At 44.5% G+C, this 6,656-nt stretch overlaps 1 long non-coding RNA gene across 1 annotated transcript in view; it reads left to right on the forward strand.

Annotated features, from left to right (window-relative positions):
* LOC134928902 (uncharacterized) overlaps window positions 1-4,905 on the forward strand; it is a 98,333-nt gene extending 93,428 nt beyond the window's left edge. Inside the window, exon 4 of the long non-coding RNA XR_010178111.1 lies at window positions 4,184-4,905. This is a non-coding gene — a long non-coding RNA (uncharacterized LOC134928902). The remainder of the gene's footprint in view (window positions 1-4,183) is intronic.
* The last annotated feature ends 1,751 nt before the right edge of the window (window positions 4,906-6,656 follow it).

A 6,656-nucleotide genomic window follows, 5' to 3' on the forward strand; every position in this document is an offset into this window, starting at 1 on the left:
GCAACATGGTGAGGAGCTGTAGAGACCTCAGAGGGAAGGTTATAAAGGGAAGTATAATAATCTTGGAAGTGGGAGGCCATCAGTTTAGGGTCACATGTCGTGGAACCATCAGGGCATCGCAAAGCCAGTATACGATTAAGCGTGCGTTTCTCACGCAATCGTCGGGCTAACAAAGTATCTGCCTTATTCGACTTTTCGTAGAATTTCTGACGGATCCACAAGAGTGATTTGATCGTCTTTTTAGTGAGGATCTGAGACAGTTGTCCTTTCAAGGCAAGTATCTTTAGGTATAATTTGCGTTTGGGAAAGCGTTGATGGCGAAGAGTCGCCGAAGCTAATTCAGCCTCTAAGTCAGCGATCCGTCTAGATTCAACTTTCCTCTGGATAGACGTAAGGCTAATGAGGAGACCTCGCAGTGTTACCTTATGTGCTTCCCACAGTATTGCTGGTGAGATATCAGGGGAAACATTATCATCAAAATAATGATGAATCGCCTCATCGATTTGAGACACGTTGGAAGACTTAAGAAGCAAAGACTCAGCGAGGCGCCACTTACGCGAAGTCGAGGGTTTATGAGAGGTAGCGAAATCAAGTACTATCGCATAGTGGTCAGACCAGGTGACCGGGACTATCTGAGCGCCCGAAAGGGTTTGGGTGGTATCCCTATCTACAAAAATGTAATCGATACGAGTATATATATCGTGTTGTGGGGAATAGTGCGTGTAGCCTTTAGCGGAGGGGTAAAGGGTTTTCCAGCTATCGTAGAAATTGTGAGCTTTGACGCTTGACTGGAGGAGTTTGGACAGTTTTATATGGGGAGAAGGCCATAAGCACGGATGGGATCTGTCCACATGGGGGTCTAATGTAGCATTACAATCACCGGCCACAATAACCCAGGGATTCGCAAATTTAGAAAGATGGTCAGAGAACGTCTTGAAGAATGAACCCTGCTGCATGTTCGGTGCGTAAATCGAAGCCAAAGTGATGGGGGTTTGATTGAGGGAGCCGGAAAGGATTACAAATCTGCCATGGGCATCGAGGACTGAGTCCCGGACGACCAATGAAAGATCACGATGAACCAAGATGGCAGTGCCTCTGCGCTTAGCTGACATTGTGGAGTAAAAGGCATGAGGATAACGTTTGGAGCTTAAAGAGGGGTGAGGGGTCTTAAAATGGGTCTCTTGTAAGAATATGATATCCGCTTTCTGTCGGGCAAAGAATTGAAACGCCATGGAGCGCTTGGTCGGGGAATTAAGGCCATTGACATTAAGGGACAAAACTTTTAGAGTCATGGAGGATAGAAAACAGAATAGCTCAGTAGAAAGTATAGCCTCCGACATGGCCGACCAGGGGGCATTAGAGAGGAAAGAAAAAAGAGAGAAATACGGGTAAGGGGGAGCGTAGGTACAAACTTAAGGGAGAGACCCTTTCCTAAGAGCGGGTTGGGTCCAGGAGTGAAGGGGCAGGTGCCAGGTGGGCAGCTCCTTCGGAATGGGGGGTAGCGCCAATAAGAACAAATAACAAGGAAAAAGAAGAATATACGGAAAAAGGGAAAATACATTCTGCGAGCCAGGGCAAGGGGTGCGGGAGAATCGGGTCAGTGAGTAAAGAAGAGCAGGGAGAGAAGAGAAGACATTGCAGACAATATCTATACATACATAATACCCATACATGAGGATATGAATTCAAGTATGGCAACAAAAAAAACACATTTCTATAGCGTAGTCCCGACGCATCAATGGTGGTTTGCGAAAACAATAGCAGCCAAAACACATATGTCTTAGTTAGAGAACCAGGGTAGTCCCTTAGGGTTAGGCGGCAGATTAGCCTTACCAATTCAAGGCATGAAAACATAAAAAAGAAAAAAGGGACCACCAAGACCTAATGTGAAGTAAATCTAAACAACATATAGATTACCAAGGAACCACAATCAAACATATAGGACAGCGTAATAGGGAGGGAGAAGGAACCAGCATGGTATAATCAACATAGCAGGAGGACATTTAAACGCATAGCTAGTTAACTGCTCTATAGCAGAGGCAAGAATAGGCGGATATACATTGAAGTCTATCGAAGCTAATGTTAATACATAAAGAGCCTAAAATATGAAACAAACAAATCGTTATGAGCAGACTAGGTCATCCCTCGGAGCGAAGCGGCATAATAGCCGATCCACCCCAAAGCACGCAGCAGTCCCAACAATGGAGTCAGCATGAAGCAGCACACAGAAATCTGAGATAACATGCTATCACAAAAAAAAAAAAGTATCATGTGAGTAATATAATAAAAGAAAGAACTAATGTGCAATGTCAATCAGAGTAACTAAACTGGTGAAGGCAACTCAATCGCTCATTTAGTAGACCATTCGGGAGCAGGCGCCACAGGTCTCCTAGGGGATGTGATAGTGAGATGATTCCGGATCTCATCCGGCAGAGAGTCAAAGAGGCCAAGGGACTTAAGGAGGTCATAGCCCTGGGCGGGCGTTTTAATCGAATGGTGAGAGCCATCTTTGGAAACATGAAGTTGAAACGGGAAACCCCACTTATACTTGATGGAGTTGTCTCGGAGGACCTTGGTGATAGCGGTGAGGTCTCTACGTTTTCGAAGTGTGGAAGGAGCCAAGTCCTGGAATATTTGTAGCTGGGTTCCGGAGTAAATAACTGATTGGTTCTCCCGAGCTGCCATCATGAACCTCTCTTTTGTTTTGTAGTAGTGGAACCGCAGGATGACGTCCCGGGGGGGTTGGGTGGGGGGCGGTCGTGGGCGCAGTGCCCGGTGTGCTCTGTCGAGAAGGAGGAGATCTTTAGAGATCTCAGGAGTCATAGTCAGCAGTAGACCCTCCAAAAAACCCGGGAGGCCCTCCATAGAGACTCGATACGTGGAATACCGCTCAACCAGCGCCTTACCAAACGTGAACAGCTATTATTCAACTTGTTAAATCCATACACCTCCTTCAGTTTTTCTGCATATGGAGTGGCTTTCAGCCCTCGGTCATGGAGTCAGTACCGGAAAAAGAAATATTAAACATAATAGTGTGATACTGTATAAAAATGTAATAACATCACACACATGACATATAGCTAAAAACAAATTCCAAACATGAAACCACGCTAGTCCTGGCGCCTATGATTCCTGGAGCGTAGCGCTGTCGCACTTGAGATGTTCGGCGCATCAACACACTGTTTGTAGTCTCCACCAATACAGTGTAGCTGTGTCCGGACCCCCCTAGTAAGAGGAAATCCATAGACTTACCGTCCCCCCATGCTCCGGCCACAGCCTGGTTACGTCTGCAGGACCTGCTAGAACATCCGACACAGACGCCCGTCGAGACAGCACTATTACCGCGAAGGTAAGCGGTGTTGCGATCCGGTGGGGAAGTTGTTGGAGCGACTCTTTCCAGTATGCGTTTAAGACGCTGTTAAGAAAAGTCGCTCAAAAAACATAGTAAGTCTATTAAAATAAAATAATAAAAGCTTCAGGCTGCTTTATCTACAGCAGCCCTGTGACCATGCGGCTTCCTGCCGCACCAAGCAAAAAACTGATTTGACTGAGTCAGTGGGCGAGATTATATGGGGAAGCCCCGATGCATCCTGGGAGGCCAGAAAGCTTGTGACCGTGTTGGTGCCATTTCCGCTGTCGCTCAACCATATCCCAATGTTATCCTGTGGATAATCCTGTGGACCCAGCCAGAGAAACATTAGAAAAGGATTGGAGACCCATAATGTATCCCTACATTTTAAACAAGTACATCAGTGCAATATTAACCACTTAACCTCATTTTGTGGGATATATGCAATAAAACCCCATTGGAGAAGTGGAGATAAGGATAGTAGGTTAGCTCAAAGAGAAATTAGAACTATCTACTAGAGAGGAGCGGGTTCGGATTTACTCGGTTCTTATCGCAAAATCAGATTTTCAGGATTTTTCTTATTGGCTAACCAAAACATGTGACATGCGAGAGCCAATAAGGAGATTTGAGTAAATCCGAGTAAGTCCGAGTAAAACCGAACCCTTTCATCTCTACTATCTACACACTGAGAATGCTGATACCAAATGGTCTAAATGTAGACTTTGAGATTAAGTGGTTTTAATGAACTGATATATTATTATTTTATGCTGCTTGCTCCATGTGGATTGTGTATTAATCTTTTCTTATTTTGTTTGTTATTTCTGTGTTATGCAGAATTGTGAACTGACTAACAGACCTATCCATCTTGGCGCTATAACTTATTCTGTCCCCGCTGTGTCATAATATGGACAACATAGGCTTTTGGACTCCAAAATGGCGTTTTGTTGATTTGCGTTCCACCGGACCGGAAGTGGTCATCGCAGCTTCCTGTTTGCGTTCCAAAGACCGGAAGTTGCCGCAAAAAGCCGCCAGATGTGATGTAAATCTCCTCGGGACATGGATTATTGGTGTTTTAGCGCCGATAATTACAACAGGGATGGATAGAAGCTATGTCCTAGATTTACAGTTATATTTATGTACAGTATATGTATTTTAATGGAAAAATGTCCAAAGATTATAGCTTGTGAAATGTATTAGAATATTTTATGAAATTATTCTACTGTGTGTCTTTTTATTCATGTTTAAATTTTGGTACTGACCATGTTTTATGATGAACCATTGTGCAATGTACTGTCCACACTAAACGTGACCTAGAGGTTGGATATATATACGGTGACTAGAGTGCTCCCCTACACACCCTGAGGAAGGACCTTGTGTCAGAAACGCGTTGGGAGTGAAGGGGAACTCTCTGATGCACATGGACTAACCAAATACCATCTGGGTTTTGATCACCATATATTCCTCTCAGTCCGGGTGAGAAAGAGAAGTTGTGTTGTTTCTGTGCTTGTGTTATTTTTTTTGTAGAGCTATTTTTATGTTTTTTAACTACTGTTTGTGGAAACTTTGAATAAATGTTTTAAATTTTTTGGATCCATTGTAACCTTTTTAAAGACTGTACTTTGGAATAAATGTTACTTTTTTCTGAGGAATACGTATTATCTGATTCATTATGGGAGGAATACACCAGGGAGAGTGAAGCCACCTTAAAGATACCTTTTGATGAACATTTACACCTCGTCCCGGGTGAGTGTCTAATTTGAGGGGTTATCGTATTGGTGGACCTGTATCCTTGGCGTTTTCAATAAGAAATATTCCCATTGCAAAGAAACCTTTATGTGCATGCATCTCACTTCTTTGAGGTGAGTGTTTGGTGGAAAATTGACATCACCAACATAAAGTCCCCATTGATTAAATACATTGTCCTGTTCCTTCTCTTGCTTCTGAGAAAATTGTGAATACCTATCAGGAGTGAACACTAGAGAAGGAGAATTATACCCTACTCGTCAAGAGACAGCGCTTTCTGGACCACTCTTCTTGTGTAATGTTCTGTATTGTGCTACCCCTCTCCTGTATGTCTTGTTTTGAGCCCCCCAACCTGTAATTCCAATAATGTACTTCCCCTTCTCCCTCTCCATGGCTATTATTATGCTTCACCCTCTTCTGCAATAACGCACTCTGTTTTGCCATCAATATATTTTGCTCCCCTCTACTATATTGCCAGTAATGTGCCCTCTCAAAGTGTTCATGTTCAGTACTCCCCCGTCTGTATCTCCAGAGTGTTTCCCGCTCTATATTCCCAGTAGTGTGCTGCTTCCACACATTCCCATTAATGTGCTCCCAAACCTTCCTCTATTTGTCTTTCATTGTGCTTCTCCCCCCACCTCTTCTGTATTGCAGGTGATGTTCTCCATTGCCACTCCCAGAGTATCTTTATTTTTCCCATGTTCCCCTCTGTCTTGGCATCTTGGCTTTTCCTCCTCCAGATACACACTCTCCATTCACGTGTGTCTTTCTTCTCTCCACTGACAGCCTGGTAGCATAATGCAATGTCGCTAAGAGATTACATCATGTCCACAACATTGCTATGAATGGTACAACTGGCAGTGAGTGGCAGCACTGCACTGCCACTGAGTGACAGGACAGAGAGGAGGGGAATCAGGGGAGCCAGGGACAGAGCTGCTGAGTGCGCCACTCTCAAATGATTCTCTAGGGTGTTGCTTACTATTACATTGCAGTCTGAATAGGAGAGACCGGCAGTGGGTGTTATACTCCCAAGACATTGCATCCTGGGCATTGGCCGCACCACCCACCCTACGGCCCTGCCTTGAGCGTATATATACTGTAGGTACATACCCACATTGGTTTTGGGAACAGTCTTTGGAAGAACATTCTCACATCAGGCCCTTGTTTTCTGTCACTCTAGGGGTGTACCCAGTGCTTTCTGAGCTTCAAGGCTGCCCCAGCCTCTCTCTCGCTGCACTGCAACCTTTCCCCCAGTGGGACTCTGCGACACACATGTGGAACGGCCTGACAATGCCCGAAAAGCAGAACTGTCCTGCCAGTTGGGTGGTATGCCTGTTTGCTTCTCCCATCAGAGGATGCACCATTTTCCATCCACACAGATGCCACACAAAAAAGGCAGCGCCACATGCAGAATGCAGAAGCATTTGTAACATTGCTAAATGACCCATAGAGGTAGATTTATCAAACTGTTTAAAGACAAGTGGAGATGTTGCCCATAACAACCAAGCAGATTAAAGCTATAGTTTATCTTGTGCATTTTATAAAACAACAGCAAGAATCTGAT

The sequence above is a fragment of the Pseudophryne corroboree genome, chromosome 5 (genome assembly GCF_028390025.1).
Source record: "Pseudophryne corroboree isolate aPseCor3 chromosome 5, aPseCor3.hap2, whole genome shotgun sequence".
NCBI classification, from domain to species: Eukaryota; Metazoa; Chordata; class Amphibia; order Anura; family Myobatrachidae; genus Pseudophryne; species Pseudophryne corroboree.